Source organism: Ranitomeya imitator, chromosome 2 (assembly GCF_032444005.1).
Source record: "Ranitomeya imitator isolate aRanImi1 chromosome 2, aRanImi1.pri, whole genome shotgun sequence".
NCBI classification, from domain to species: Eukaryota; Metazoa; Chordata; class Amphibia; order Anura; family Dendrobatidae; genus Ranitomeya; species Ranitomeya imitator.
Genome location: NC_091283.1, coordinates 230729556 through 230744851, shown reverse-complemented (window position 1 = coordinate 230744851; position 15296 = coordinate 230729556).

Here is a 15296-nt window from a genome sequence, read left to right as displayed (position 1 = left end):
TCTTGATTGTTTGTTTCTGACCAAATACTTATTTTCCACCATAATATGCAAAAAAAATGATAAAAAAACAGACAATGTGATTTTCTGGATTTTTTTTTCTCAGTTTGTCTCCCATAGTTGAGGTCTACCTATGATGTAAATTACAGACGCCTCTCATCTTTTTAAGTGGTGGAACTTGCACTATTGCTGACTGACTAAATACTTTTTTGCCCCACTGTACATACGTCAAATGGCATATTATTCGAATACAGGACAGGGCAAAAGTACATATCATGACAATCCCTTCCCCTCCCAATTTGTGTACGTACTAGGGACCTCTACAGGTCGCTGGTTAAGTACACACAGGCAGAGCGTAACTTACATGTGGCTTCATGCAGCCACGAATTGGCATCGTAGCTCTCCCACATCATTGCCCAGGAGAACATCTGCAGGCAGACCACCCATCACCCCAACCACACATCGCCTGACCCCAAAACCAAAGTTCAGATCCACAGTGGCTGTGGGAATAGTCCTCCATTGTCCACCAGCCAGTTCAATGACAATCCCAGGTCCTCGATGGATTGCCTCAGGCTGAACCACTCGGGGATCAGCCAGTGTGAGGAAAGCCCCTGAGTCACAAAATCCAATAAGTCTCTGTCCATCCAGCACGACCTCCTGCAAGTGCTTACCTCGATAAGCAGAAGTCGTCATAGCTGCAGGTCGCACACCATAAACTCCTAGTGGTGCAACATGGGTGGGTGAGGCACAAGGCCAGTCCTCACGTAGTGGTGACACGTCGTCCTCCATGGCACTTGGCTGTACATAATTAATAATACGACTGGGTACAGGATTAATCCTCATTTGAACAGCTGGGCAGGAGGCTTGCAGATGCCCCGGTTGTCCACATCGATAGCATCTGTGCTGGGTCTCACTCCATCCAAGGCGTCCTCTTGGGCGAGGGGTTAGGGAACCTGGAGGCCGGCCCCCACCTGAAGGTGCTGTAGGGTTTTGAGGACGACTCCTCCATGGGCTGGCTGGGCATGAGGCCTGCAGATGCCCCGGATGCCCACAACCATAACACCTGCGCTCTGCTACTTCCTCTCCTCGTCGTATTCCAGAAAACGCAGTAGAAGCAACTGGAGGCACATTTACACGGGTATCAGCATGAGGTGGTGGCTTAGAGGAACGGGGAACAATGGGGACAGAAGAACAGGGGGCCACCGGTGTTGTGGAGCTGGTAGGCCTCTCTCCATCCTCCAACAAAACCCTCCACTGAGGCTTGATGGTGAGAGCCTCATCAGCTAGAGCTGCAGCTTCCTCCACAGTGGCTGGTCTCCTTTCACGCACCCATTCCCGGATCTCAGCAGGGCACTTGAAGTAAAACTGCTCTTTTAGGATAACCTGGAGGAAGGTCTCCCAGGTTAAGGCCTCCGCTGCCTCCAGCCAGCGATGACATATTTGTTTGAGTCTGTGGGCATACATCTTGAAAGACACTTCCTCATTGCAGGCTAAAGTACGGAACTGAGTCCTGTAAGTGTCTGGGGTAACAGCATAATGTTCTAGAATAGTCCGTTTAATCTCCGCATACTCACAGTTCCCCTGAGGGTCCAAAGCCCTATAGGCTGCGGCAGCTCCACCCTCTAAGAGCCCCACCAGATGTCGGACTCGGTCCCTTTCTGGGACTTCCATTAATCGACACTGATGCTCAAAGTCCTGGAAGAAGCCCTCAATGTCGCCTGCAGCCTCATTAAAGGGGTTGAAGTCTTTGCGGGACACTCTGGGGAGTTCCCTCATGGTGGGTGCTGGGGTTAGAGTCTGTCTGGAGCTTCTAGCTGCTTCCAAAGTGATCTGCCTCTCCAGCAATGCCATATCCTGAGCTCTGTCCTCGGCTCTGTGAATGGCCTCCCTCTCCTCGGCTCTGTGAATGGCCTCCCTCTCCTCGGCTCTGTGAATGGCCTCCCTCTCCCTCTCGGCTCTGTGAATGGCCTCCCTCTCCCTCTCCTGAGCTCGGTGAATGGCCTCTTTCTTATAGTCTATGGTGGCCTCTTCTCCCAGCAATGCCAACTCCTTCTCGTACCACACAACCCACTGACTTTTTTGGGTATTTACCTCCGGCTGCAGTCTTTCCTCCATTTGCTGTGAGGATCCTTCCTCAGCGTTATCTTGCAGGCGAACTCCTTCCAAAGCCTCAATAAGCTGCTCCTTGGAGAGTCCCTTAAAACGGACTCCTACTTCACGGGCCTTTGATTGTAGGCTCCCCAAAGTCCAGTTCTTGTACTCTGCGGTGCTGGTTCCTGATGTTGGTGGGCCTTTGTCCTCCATTCCTTCTGCTCTGGTCCCTCTGCTGCCAACCAGTTTGTGACGGGGTGTACGGCAGAGCAAAAAGGGACAACGGGCCAAGGGATGATTCAACAGATTTATTATCAAGAACGCTGGAACAACACATGCAGGTAGATCTACAGAGTCCACAATTAGTCCAACGGAACAGATTCGGGGGCACCTCCCGATAATCCTTGTGCCAGCTAACAAAGCAATAGTCCACACGAGTGGACCCCAAAACAATCCCACGAACGACGAGATATGTCCTCAGCTCAAGTCTCGCCCCGTTCGCTTCCGCAGTCACAGATGGACATGGGGTCTTGCCTCAGCTAAGAATCCCCACTCCTTCTCCTTCAAGGATCAACTCACATCTGATCTCAAAATAAGAATGGATTGTCTGAGCTCCTGGGATCCGCCCATGAAGGGGGGTAGGGGTCACACCTTCTATTCAATGGTTGGGTCCACCAGAAGATGCTAGACTGGTGGGCTCCACGTAGTCTATGTAGTATGTACATTTGACTAGCCACCTGCTGTGAGGAAGAATAGCTATTCCTCCACTAGTGATGTTGACAAAGCTTAATTACATTAGAGCTTAGGGCTGCAAGTATTGGGGGAAGGAGACATATTGTTACAGGTGAACTCCCAGCACAAGAAAATACATAAATTACAGCTAATAGAAACCAGAGAACAGTTACATACATCAAATGGCATATTATTCGAATACAGGACAGGGCAAAAGTAGATGTCATGACAGCCGCAGCTATAACTGTCTGCCCAGATCCCCAGCTGAGTCTTCTTGTATTTTTCCTGGAGAGCCCTGAGCACATCCAATGAACTGGGACGTATGGAAACTTCACTAGTCTGGCTGCCTGCAATGCTTTGAACATGTGAGTGTTATCTTTTCTCCTGTAATCCCTTTATGTTATAATTACCTTGTACATATTGTAAATATTGTAAATATTCATTTGTAACATCTTTGTAAAATATTTTGATAAAGCACTGCCTAAATTTTGTGGGGTATATTATTTAATACTAGTTCGTTCTCCTGTTCTAAAACGTACCCCAAGTCTCCTGAAGGGAATTACGCTACTGTTTTGGGTTAGCTTCGGACCCGTTTAATCGAAGCTGGTGGCAGCGACCGTGTGCGGACTTTTGGGTGATGTTGTAGCGACTGCGGCGTTGATAATTATTGTTCCTGCCTGAGTGGGAGTAGTTTATCGCATCGCTGCAGCGTGCCCAATAGCCAGTACATAGCAGGCAGCCTTTCTGGCGACTAATTACCCCAGGTGCAGTACCACATCTGACCTGAGAGTAAGGGGGGTGCCAGAGAGCTGCAAGTTTTAAGTGGAACTGTAAGCGGGATATACATAAATCCCTGCAGTTTGTGGTATATTGCAGAGCAGTGGGATACCTAGAATAAGCCCCTGCTGTAAACTAAAAGGTCAATAGCCCTGTGTGTGTTTTTTCATCACATTGTGGAGTGGAGGGATAACTAAGATAAGCCCCCCTGCACATGTGATAGCCGTCTGTTGGCCTAAAGCCACCCCAACCCGTGAAGTAGGGGTGACGGTCACGGTGTAAATCGTGACAAATTGGTGGCAAGGCGGTGGGATCTTAGAGCATTAGTGATTTGGTTTCAGCAATCATTCCCCTCACTAAAAACTTGCAGAAAGTTCTTGCGAGGACTCTGCGCAAATAAGTTTGGAGAAGGAACTCAGTGTTTTTTAGTCTTGAGACAATTGCGTACTGGTAATTATCCCCTCCCTTTCTCTTCGTTTTTCTGTCCTATCTTTTATTTGGCAACCATGGTTGGGCTGGGAGAAACCTTTTATGAGCAGCAGACCAGAGACACCCTTGTTGCCTTATGCAAGTCACAGCACATTGACTTTGCGGGCAAAAACAAAGCCCAACTGGTCGCAGATCTGGTGCAATGGGAAGCCGCTCTAGACCGCTCTCAGAGCTCAGAGGCCGCAGAAGCCAGCACAAGCGAACATGGTGCTGCAGCAGAGGTCCAACCACTGAATACTGGCCCTGTTAGCAATCTGGGCGAATTGGACCCCCACCTGCAGGCGGCCTTGAAAGAATTCCCCACTGACAACCATGAGGGACGTCGGCAGATGATTCAGCAATACCATGAGCGAGCCGAGCGAGAGGCCCAGGCCCAGCGAGCCGAGCGGGAGGCTGAGCGAGCCGAGCGGGAGGCTGAGCGAGCCGAGCGGGAGGCTGAGAGAGCCGAGCGCCAAGCACATGAACTGGAGATGCTCCGGCAGGGGGGATGCCCTCCACCGTCCAGAGACGTGAGCCCAGCAGCGTTCAGATACCTAAGCCCCGGCCCGAGCACTTTCCTGTTATGGAGAAGGATGGGGACTTGGACACGTTTCTGCGGGCCTTTGAGAAAGCCTGCAGACAGTACCGGCTGCCTACAGATGAATGGGCACGATACCTGACACCAGGGCTGAGAGGTAAACCTCTGGAGGCGTTTACTGCCCTCCCTCAAGAACAAGATGGAGACTATGAGGCCATCAAGCAGGCCCTGATAGCAAAGTACCAGCTTACACCCGAGGAGTACCGTAGAAAGTTCCGGACCCTCCAACGTGGCCCACACGACAGTTATAGTGATGTGGTGCATGGACTGGGGACCCACTTTGACCAGTGGACCCAAGGACTGTCAGTGACCACCTTTGCACAGCTGCGAGACCTGATGATCAAAGACCAGTTCTTTCATCTTTGCCCAGCTGAGGTGCGACAGTTCGTGATGGACAGAGAACCCAAAGACGTGACGAAAGCAGCGCAGATTGCCGATGCCTATGAGGCCAACCGTAGACCGGAAGCGCGGAAGCCAGTCACCACCAGCTGGAGAGGGGTAAGCCTGCATCCAACGCCAGTACCCCTGCCAGTCAACACACCAGAGGTCCTGGCCCTGTGGCCAACAGCACCAGACCTACCACCGAACCTCGCCAGTGTTACTACTGCAAGCGGCCTGGGCATATCAGTACCTACTGTCCAGACAGGCCGAAGAACTCCCCAGCCAAGGCCCCAGGGCCTAATGCAGTTCTTTTGGTGGGTGGTGTGGTTGGGAGGGTGTGTGACAACGTACAGCACGTCACGGTGGGAGGCCATGTTGCTAAAGGCCTCAAGGACACCGGGGCTGAACGAACCCTCATCCGACCCGAACTGGCGGCCCCTGAAGAAATCATTCAGGGGAAAACCCTAACTGTCACGGGGACTGGGGGCATCAGCTGTCCCTTACGGATGGCCCGGGTTTTTATTGATTGGGCTGCCGGGAGCGGGGTGAAGGAAGTGGGGCTGTCTGATAATTTGCCCACTGATGTTTTGTTGGGGACTGATTTGGGGAGGATGGTTGCATACTACGTCCCTGACACCCCTCCCCAATCTGCTAATGAGGGTAAAGTTAACCCTGATGATGATGATGATGGGAAATCGCTTGTGTTACCTGACTATGCTTTATCTTGTAATGATGCATCTAATAACCATTTTTGTCCTACGATTGATGGTGAAAATGTTGTACCTGTGCCAACTGAACCTGATAATGATTTTTCTGTGAAGGTTAATGTGTCCATAGGTACAGGCGTGCCCAGCCACGTCGCTCTGCGGAGTGAGACAGCTGAGGAGCCCCTAACAGGGGCAAGTGTCGGTGCTACAGGAAATGGGGAGATGCATGGGAACCGTGAGGAAGGTGATGCCATGAAAGTGACCAGTGCCACCGAGGAAGGTAACTGGCCCATAAGTAGCACAGCCCCTGGAGTGTTGGGGGTGGATGGGGAGGTAGAGCCCATAGCAGCGCCGGCTGATGGGTCTGTAGAAACCCCCGGGGAGACAGCCTACGTAGCTGCTGTCACCCGCAGTCAGAGTCTCCGGAACGCAGATAACTGTCTGCCTTCCGGACCCTCCTCAGTCATCACTGTGACTGAACCAGAGGTGGACCCAGAGCAGGTCCAAGAGGGTTCCTGTGGGGAAGGGACCCTGATATCACTTCTGGCTTCCCCTAGCCAGGAGTTTCAGGCCGCTCTGCACACAGATGCGAGCCTAGAGAGTTTGAGACAACTCGCCGAGACGCCCACCTACGAGACTGATAAGGAAAGGGTGTTCTGGGAACGAGGAAGGTTGTACCGGGAGACAGTACCCGGAGAATCACAAAAGGAGTGGTTGAGGGAAAGACAGCTGGTCGTCCCGCAGCAATTCCGGGGTGAGTTGTTGCGGATTGCCCATGAGATCCCGCTAGCTGGACACTTGGGGATCAGCAAAACTAAGGCCCGGCTGTCTCAACACTTCTATTGGCCTAAGATGGGGACAGATGTGTCAAATTACTGCCGCTCCTGTGTCACCTGTCAAAGAGTGGGGAAGGCGGGGCCTGCTCTTAAGGCTCCCCTGATTCCTTTGCCAGTGATAGAGGAGCCTTTCCAGAGGATCGCGGTGGACATTGTGGGCCCGCTGGTCGTCCCCAGCAGCTCTGGAAAGCGATATATCCTTACTGTGGTAGACTACGCTACCCGGTACCCAGAGGCAGTAGCTCTGTCGTCAACTAGGGCAGATAAGGTGGCGGATGCCCTGTTGGCCATCTTTTCACGTGTAGGATTTCCCAGGGAAATGCTTACTGATCAAGGGACCCAATTTATGTCTCGCCTAATGGAGGCTCTCTGTAAGAGAATGCAGGTGAAGCACCTGGTATCGAGTGCGTATCACTCACAGACCAATGGCTTGTGTGAATGCTTCAATGGTACCCTCAAACAGATGCTATGCATGCTGGTTGAGACTCAAGGGCGCGACTGGGAGCGGTACCTCCCACACCTGCTGTTCGCTAACCGAGAGGTTCCGCAGGCCTCGACGGGGTTCTCCCCCTTCGAGCTCCTGTACGGCAGGCGAGTCCGGGGACCCCTTGGGTTGGTAAGAGAATCCTGGGAAGAGGCGCCGAACCCTTCTGAAGTGTCCATAGTGGAGTATGTCATGCGCTTCCGTGACAAGATGCAGACCTTGACGCAGTTGGTGCATGACAACATGACGCAGGCTCAGGCAGACCAGAAGCACTGGTACGACCAGAACGCCCGGGAGCGGACCTACCACGTGGGTCAAAAGGTGTGGGTGCTGGTCCCCGTACCAACGGATAAGCTTCAGGCAGCCTGGGAGGGCCCGTACGTCGTCCACCAACAGCTCAACCCGGTCACCTACGTGAAGACACCCTCCTGGACATGCTGGCCCAAGCCAAGGCCAATGGGTCCATCGAGGACGTGGAGGTAAGCGCCTCGTTAACTGAACCCCAGCGGTTGCAGTTGCAAACCACACTGGAAACCTTCCGGGTCGTGTTCTCCAACCGACCTGGGAGGACTGAGTTAGCAGTCCACGAGGTGGACACCGGGAATCACGCCCCACTACGGCGAACACCCTATCGAATCTCTGACCAGGTGCCGCAGATTATGCACCAAGAGATCGATGAGATGTTACAGCTGAGGGTGATTCGACGGTCAAAGAGCGCGTGGGCCTCACCTGTAGTTCTCGTGCCAAAGAAAGACCGGACCACCCGGTTCTGCGTGGACTACAGGGGGCTCAACGCCATCACAGCCTCTGATGCGCACCCAATGCCGCGCATCGAGGAGCTGCTGGATAGGTTAGCTGGTGCAGATTACCTAACAATAATAGATCTGAGTAGAGGATACTGGCAGATTCCCCTGAGCCCCGAGGCACAGGAGAAGTCCGCCTTTATCATGCCCTTCGGACTGTACGAGTCCACGGTTATGCCCTTCGGCATGAAGAATGAACCTGCCACTTTCCAGCGGATGGTTAACCTCCTGCTTCAGGGACTGGAGAAGTACGCCGTGGCGTACTTGGATGACATTGCCATCTTCAGTTCCTCCTGGGACGAACACCTGCAGCATCTCGAGGAGGTGCTCAGGCGAATTCACCAAGCAGGACTGACTATCAAACCGGGAAACTGCCAGATGGGCATGAGGGAAGTCCACTACCTGGGGCACCGGGTAGGCGGAAACACCCTAAAGCCAGAGCCTGAGAAAGTGGGCGCGATCGTGAACTGGCCCACTCCCGTGACCAAGAAACAGGTGATGTCCTTCTTAGGCACTGCAGGGTACTATAGGCGCTTCGTACAGCACTATAGTAGCCTGGCAAAACCTTTGACGGACCTCACCAGGAAGAAGCTACCCCACATTGTCAACTGGACAGATGGCTGTGAGGGGGCCTTCCAGGCATTGAAAACAGCACTGTGCAACGCCCCTGTGATGAAAGCAGTCGACAGCAGTCGACCGTTCTTCGTGCAGACCGATGCCAGCGATTTTGGACTTGGTGCTGTGCTCAGCCAGGTTGACTCGGAGGACCAAGAACACCCCGTGCTATACCTGAGCCGGAAACTTTTGCCAAGGGAAGTGGCCTACTCCACCATCAAGAAGGAGTGCCTGGCCATAGTCTGGGCCCTGCAGCACTTGCAGCCCTACTTGTACGGCCGCACCTTCACTGTGGGGACCGACCACGACCCTCTGCGCTGGCTAAACGCCATGTGTGGAACCAACGGCAGGTTGCTACGCTGGAGCCTTGCCCTTCAGCAGTTTGACTTCACCATTGAACACAAAACAGGCAGAGAGCATGGGAATGCAGATGGACTGTCCCGCCAGGGTGAACCTACTGAGGTGCGCATGGAGGCATACCGAGGGGTTCTGCCTCCGTAGCGCACACCAAAAGGGAGAGGTGTCACGATGTTGTATGAACTATCATATAAGTTTAGTCTCCTGTTAGCCCAGGTTGGGCTCAAACCCCCCTTCCTTTACTTCAGAGTTCAGCTCTCCTTGTCAGTGGGTGTGGGGGAAATTTTATTGCCCCTAGCTCGGCGAGCAAAGGAATTTACGATCGCTTTGGAAGGCTCAAACTCTTCTCCAGCTATAACTGGATTAGAAATTTCCAGAATCCATGAAAGTCCTTTGTTCTGCTTCTGTAAGATATTAGGCAAACCATTTAAAAGGAACCTGTCACCTGAATTTGGCGGGACTGGTTTTGGGTCATATGGGTGGAGTTTTCGGGTGTTTGATTCACCCTTTCCTTACCCGCTGGCTGCATGCTGGCTGCAATATTGGATTGAAGTTCATTCTATGTCCTCCGTAGTACACGCCTGCACAAGGCAAGATTGCTTTGCGCAGGCGTGTACTATGGAGGACAGAGAATGAACTTCAATCCAATATTGCAGCCAGCATGCAGCCAGCGGGTAAGGAAAGGGTGAATCAAACACCTGAAAACTCCGCCCATATGACCCAAAACCAGTCCCGCCAAATTCAGGTGACAGAGTCCCTTTAAGTTAAGAACACGAAAATATATATTCTTAATCCCCCTCGGTGGATCTATCCATCACTCTAAACACGGGCTTCTAACTCCATCTGGTAAAGAAGTAGGGATTTCTCTGTAAATATGTATCACAGACAGGACATATTTGATCTCATTAGAATGCCCACGTTAATCCGAGATGAATGCTGGGCATGTTATGACTATGACATGTTTTGTAGCGAAGTTATAGAAAGTAGACAAATTTAAGGTTGAAGTACTCAGAATGTAGAGAGAGGAGGGTCTGGATAAGCCAGCCTTTCTGTGATGTCACTAGCTGCGGGTTTTAAGTTTCTGGCAGGCTCCCAGCAGTCACTTCTTGTCTTTTTCCTGGAGAGCCCGGAGCACATCCAATGCACTGGGACGTATGGGAGCTCCACTAGCCTGGTTGCCAGCAATGAACTGAGAACATGTGAGTGTTATCTTTTTTTCCTTTAATCCCCTTTATGTTATAATTACCTTGTACATATTTGCAATTGTCTCATTTGTAACATCTTTGTAAAATATTTTGATATAGCACTGCCTAACTTTTGTGGGGTATAATATTTAATACTAGTTCTTTCTCCATGCTCTAAAACATACCCTAAGTCTCCTGAAGGGAATTACGCTACTGTGTTGGGTTAGCTTCGGACCCGTTTAATCGGAGCTGGTGGCAGCAATACCGTGCAGGCTTTTGGGTGATGTTGTAGCGACTGCGGCGTTAATAATTATTGTTCCTGCCTGAGTGGGAGTAGTTTATCGCGTCGCTGCAGCGTGCCCAATAGCCAGTACATAGCAGGCAGCCTTTCTGGCGACTAATTACCCCAGGTGCAGTACCTAATCTGACGTGAGAGTAAGGGGGGCGCCAGAGAGCTGCAAGTTTTAAGTGGAACTGTAAGCGGGATATACATAAATCCCTGCAGTTCGTGGTATAGTGAAGAGCAGTGGGATACCTAGAATAAGCCCCTGCTGTAAACTAAGAGGTCAATAGCCTTGTGTGTGTTTTCATCACATTGTGGAGTGGAGGGATAACTAAGATAAGCCCCCCTGCACATGTGATAGCCGTCTGTTGGCCTAAAGTCACCCCGACCCGTGACATAGGGGTGACGGTCATGGTGTAAATCGTGACAGGCTTATTGTTCCACCCCTAGGGATCAGCCCCTTGGATGGGTGGAGGGGCTCACACCCACCCTCAAACATTTGTTACCTGGAGCTGAAAGTACAAGAGAGGCTCCAGATGTCTAGTCCCAGCCAGTCTGAGAAGCCCCCTGCAGAGAGCAGCAAAGGAACACAATGCCCCCCACCAGAAGCAGGGTAGGAAATGTTAATGAAGTATGGTCTGTGAAATCAGCGCGGGGGTGGTACTCCGTTACAGCAACATGGCGCCACCATTGATTCCTGCCAATCTTGCGTTCAAAAAAGTCAAATGGTGCTTCCTCCCTTCCGAGCCCCGACGTGCGCCCATACAGTGGTTTACCCCCCACATGGTGTATCAGCGCACTCAGGACAAACTGGGCAACAACTATTGGGGTCTAATTTCTCCTGTTACCCTTGTGAAAATAAAAAATTGCTTGCTAAAACATAATTTTTGAGGAATGAAAAAAAATTTTTTATTTTCACTGCACTGCGTTATAAACTTCTGTGAAGCACTTGGGGGTTCAAAGTGCTCACCACATATCTAGATAAGTTCCCTGGGGGGTCTAGTTTCCAAAATGGGGTCACTTGTGGGTGGTTTCTACTGTTTAGGCACACCAGGGGCTCTGCAAATGCAACGTGACGCCCGCAGACCATTCCATCAAAGTCTCCATTTCAAAAGTCACTACTTCCTTTCCGAGCCCTGCCGTGTGCCCAAACAGTGGTTTACCCCCACATATGGGGTATCAGCGTACGCAGGACAAACTGGACAACAACTTTTGGCAGGCATAGCATAGCAGGCAGCCTTTCTGGCGACTAATTACCCCAGGTGCAGTACCTAATCTGACGTGAGAGTAAGGGGGGCGCCAGAGAGCTGCAAGTTTTAAGTGGAACTGTAAGCGGGATATACATAAATCCCTGCAGTTCGTGGTATAGTGAAGAGCAGTGGGATACCTAGAATAAGCCCCTGCTGTAAACTAAGAGGTCAATAGCCTTGTGTGTGTTTTCATCACATTGTGGAGTGGAGGGATAACTAAGATAAGCCCCCTGCACATGTGATAGCCGTCTGTTGGCCTAAAGTCACCCCGACCCGTGACGTAGAGGTGACGGTCACGGTGTAAATCGTGACAGTCTTATTGTTCCACCCCTAGGGATCAGCCCCTTGGATGGGTGGAGGGGCTCACACCCACCCTCAAACATTTGTTACCTGGAGCTGAAAGTACAAGAGAGGCTCCAGATGTCCAGTCCCAGCCAGTCTGAGAAGCCCCCTGCAGAGAGCAGCAAAGGAACACAATGCCCCCCACCAGAAGCAGGGTAGGAAATGTTAATGAAGTATGGTCTGTGAAATCAGCGCGGGGGTGGTACTCCGTTACAGCAACATGGCGCCACCATTGATTCCTGCCAATCTTGCGTTCAAAAAAGTCAAATGGTGCTTCCTCCCTTCCGAGCCCCGACGTGCGCCAATACAGTGGTTTACCCCCCACATGGGGTATCAGCGCACTCAGGACAAACTGGGCAACAACTATTGGGGTCTAATTTCTCCTGTTACCCTTGTGAAAATAAAAAATTGCTTGCTAAAACATAATTTTTGAGGAATGAAAAATTATTTTTTATTTTCACTGCTCTGCGTTATAAACTTCTGTGAAGCACTTGGGGGTTCAAAGTGCTCACCACATATCTAGATAAGTTCCCTGGGGGGGTCTAGTTTCCAAAATGGGGTCACTTGTGGGGGGTTTCTACTGTTTAGGCACACCAGGGGCTCTGCAAATGCAACGTGACGCCCGCAGACCATTCCATCAAAGTCTCCATTTCAAAAGTCACTACTTCCCTTCCGAGCCCTGCCGTGTGCCCAAACAGTGGTTTACCCCCACATATGGGGTATCAGCGTACGCAGGACAAACTGGACAACAAATTTTGGCGTCCAATTTCTCCTGTTACCCTTGTGAAAATAAAAAATTGCTTGCTAAAACATTTTTTGAGGAAAGAAAAATGATTTTTAATTTTCACGGCTCTGTGTTGTAAACTTCTGTGAAGCACTTGGGGGTTCAAAGTGCTCACTAGGCATCTAGATTAGTTCCATGGGAGGTCTAGTTTCCAAAATGGGGTCACATGTGGGGGAGCTCCAATGTTTAGGCACACAGGGGCTCTCCAAATGCGACATGGTGTCCGCTAAAGATTGGAGCCAATTTTTCATTGAAAAAGTCAAACGGCGCTCCTTCCCTTCCGGCCCTGTCGTGTGCCCAAACAGTGGTTTACCCCCACAAATGAGGTATCAGCGTACTCAGGACAAATTGTACAATAGCTTTTGGGGTCCAATTTCTCTTTTTACCCTTGGGAAAATAAAAAAATTGTTGCTAAAACATCATTTTTGTGACTAAAAAGTTAAATGTTCATGTTTTCCTTCCATGTTGCTTCTGCTGCTGTGAAGCACCTAAAGGGTTAATAACCTTCTTGAATGTGGTTTTGTGCACCTTGAGGGGTGCAGTTTTTAGAATGGTGTCACTTTTGGGTATTTTCAGCCATACAGACCCCTCACACTGATTTCAAATGTGAGGTGGTCCCTAAAAAAATGGTTTTGTAAATTTCGTTGTAAAAATGAGAAATTGCTGGTCAAATTTTAACCGTTATAACTTCCTAGCAAAAAAAAAAATTTGTTTCCAAAATTGTGCTGATGTAAAGTATACATGTGGGAAATGTTATTTATTAACTATTTTGTGTCACATAACTCTCTGGTTTAACAGAATAAAAATTCACAATTTTAAAATTGCGAAATTTTCTAAATTTTAAACAAATTTCCATTGTTTTCACAAATAAACGCAAACATTATCGACCTAAATTTACCACTAACATGAAGCCCAATATGTCACGAAAAAACATTCTCAGAATCGCTAGGATCCGTTGAAGCGTTCCTGAGTTATTACCTCATAAAGGGACACTGGTCAGAATTGCAAAAAACGGCCAGGTCATTAAGGTCGAAATAGGCTGGGTCGTGAAGGGGTTAATGTACACTCTGCACCCCATCCTGACTGAAAAAACAAATGTAGACATTTTGGCAAGTTTAATAAAAATTAATAACTGAAATAACTGAAATATCCCATGGTCATAAGTCTTCAGCCCCTTTGCTCAAACTCTCATATGTAAGTCACATGCTGTCCATTTCCTTGTGATCCTCCTCGAGATGGGTCTGCTCTCTCATTGGAGGCCAGCTGTGTGTAATTACTGATAGGACGTGATTTGGAGCGGCGCACACCTGTCTATATAAAGGTACCGTCACACATAACGATATTGTTAACGATATCGTTGCTTTTTGTGACGTAGCAACGATATCGTTAAGGAAATCGTTATGTGTGACAGCGACCAACGATCAGGCCCCTGCTGGGAGATCGTTGGTCGCTGAGGAAAGTCCAGAACTTTATTTCGTCGCTGGATCTCCCGCTGACATCGCTGGTAACCAGGGTAAACATCGGGTTACTAAGCGCAGGGCCGCGCTTAGTAACCCGATGTTTACCCTGGTTACCATCGTAAAAGTAAAAAAAAAAAAACTACATACTTACATTCCGCTGTCTGTCCCCGGCGCTCTGTTCCTGCACTGGCTGTGAGCGCCGGTCAGCCGGAAAGCAGAGCACAGCGGTGACGTCACCGCTGTGCTTTCCGGCCGCTGTGCTCACAGCCAGTGCAGAGAAGTACAGCGCCAGGGACAGACAGCAGAAGGTAAGTATGTAGTGTTTGTTTTTTTACTTTTACGATGGTAACCATGGTAAACATCGGGTTACTAAGCGCGGCCCTGCGCTTAGTAACCCGATGTTTACCCTGGTTACCGGCATCGTTGGTCGCTGGAGAGCTGTCTGTGTGACAGCTCTCCAGCGACCAAACAGCGACGCTGCAGCGATCGACATCGTTGTCGGTATCGCTGCAGCGTCGCTTAGTGTGACGGTACCTTAAGACCTCACCGCTCACAGTGCATATCAGACCAAATGAGGATCATGAGGTCAAAGGAACTGGCCAAGGACCTCAGAGACAGAATTGTGGCAAAGCACAGATCTGACCAAGGTTACAACAGAATGTCTGCAGTACTCAAGGTTCCTAAGAGCACAGTGGCCTCCATAATCATTAAATGGAAGAAGTTTGGGACCACCAGAAGTCTTCCTAGACCTGGCCGTCCAGCCAAACTGACCAATCGTGGGAGAAGAGCCTTGGTGAGAGGTAAAGAAGAACCCCAAGATCACTGTGGCTGGGTCACAGGTTCTCGGTACCGGTCCTCTCTGTCTCGGTGCTGGGGTTGTCATGGTGGCTGGACCCGGTCCGTGACCCTGCTAAGGGGCGTCCAATGAAAGGGGTGATGGTAGTTTGTCAAGGGTTCGTGACGCCACCTGTGGTATTCGGTCAGGGTGACCGACGCTGCTTAGGGGTCCACTGGGGTGATGGAATGGCAGCGAGATGAAATACCTTCCCACAGGTGAAGTGTGTCCCCAGGGCTTCCCAGTAGTGTAGGTGGCGATGGTGTGAGGTGCAGGCAATAACGAGGACACAAGGTTGCAGTCTCTTTACCT